The sequence below is a fragment of the Acyrthosiphon pisum genome, unplaced genomic scaffold, assembly GCF_005508785.2.
Source record: "Acyrthosiphon pisum isolate AL4f unplaced genomic scaffold, pea_aphid_22Mar2018_4r6ur Scaffold_339;HRSCAF=760, whole genome shotgun sequence".
In the NCBI taxonomy this organism is placed as follows: Eukaryota; Metazoa; Arthropoda; class Insecta; order Hemiptera; family Aphididae; genus Acyrthosiphon; species Acyrthosiphon pisum.
Genome location: NW_021772823.1, coordinates 8,290 through 9,650, shown reverse-complemented (window position 1 = coordinate 9,650; position 1,361 = coordinate 8,290). Strand labels below are relative to the sequence as shown.

The window sequence follows — 1,361 nt, the reverse complement described above, 5'->3', positions numbered from 1 at the left end:
CATGCCCGAGTGTCGTGGCGCAGTGGGGAAACGTTAGGCTTTGTATGCATACATAGTAGGTTCGATACTGGCTGGGGGGAATTTATTTGTGGTATTTTCAGCTCTACACGACACGTGGCTTGTTCGATTATATGATGAGTATAGTCGGATTTAAGACACTAGTGTGACCTGTGATATCATATCTAGGTTCTCCTCACTGGTCCCTGGAGTCTACAAATAACGTCTCATCATTGTGCTATGATACGATGACGGCTATATATCTTAGTAGTAGTAGTCCTGTTGTACAGATGTCAACAAAAAAAAAAAAAAAATATAAAAAAATATAAAAAATAAAAAAATCGATGTCTGTACAACGGGGGGACTACTTTTGCAAATTTTTTCTATTTTTTTTTCGATTTAAATTATTATTAACACGGTCGTATAATTTGACCTTGTTAAATATTACAAGTCCTATATTTCATTTAATATTTGATATTATCAAGTCGGATCAACACAGATGTGTTTTATATGCTTATCTACACTACATATTAAAAGTTTACCCCCCGCTTCATATTTTTCATTTAAGTATAACTCCGTTGCTATTTATGTTAGAATCTTCATTTTTACATTAAACATTTTTGATTTTAATTCTTTATAAGTCCCCCTCATAGTATCATAGTGTAAAATCGTTTTAAAAGATTTTTGGATTTTAATAACGCGTTAAATATTAAAAATTAAATTAATTAAATTATTATATTCTAAACATTTTGTGATCGGCATCTGTACCTCCCATACCAAGACAACATATTTTAATACTTCCTAAATCTTGAACAACACAAATATCATGGAGATATTTGAAAGAATAAGTACCGGTTGTATTTATTAAATTATTAGCTATTTTACAAATTTCTAGCCATGTTGGTGATTCTAGTATTTTAGAAGCATAAAGTTTTCCATTTCCAGAAATATTGTGTCCATGATCGACAATTAAAATATTTCCTTTAATTGGAATTTTATTTAGATTATATTTCATAATTTTAATATTTTTATTTTTATTAGTATTATAGTATTCAAATTTACAAAACTTAACAACAATGATTTCATTATTTAATGAGTTTTCTATTTCGTTTTGCATTTCATTTTTTTGTAATTTATTAAAATTATTGATAGTTGTTTCCATTATTTTATTATTTATTATATTTTTAATTTTTAAATTAATTTTTTCAATTTCTTTTTAATACATTTTTGCATTTCAATTTTTAATTATTGTATTTCATATGTTTTTGAGAAAAATAATTTTTTAATTATTAATATCATAAGTTTTGCGAAAAATATTTTAATTATTATTGCAATTAGATTTGTGAAAAATATTTTAATTATTA

At 25.6% G+C, this 1,361-nt stretch overlaps 1 long non-coding RNA gene across 1 annotated transcript in view; it reads left to right on the top strand.

Annotated features, from left to right (window-relative positions):
* The window catches only part of LOC100568710, a 611-nt gene extending 290 nt beyond the window's left edge, over positions 1-321 (top strand). The window contains exon 2 of the long non-coding RNA XR_119608.4: positions 60-321. This is a non-coding gene — a long non-coding RNA (uncharacterized LOC100568710). The remainder of the gene's footprint in view (positions 1-59) is intronic.
* The last annotated feature ends 1,040 nt before the right edge of the window (positions 322-1,361 follow it).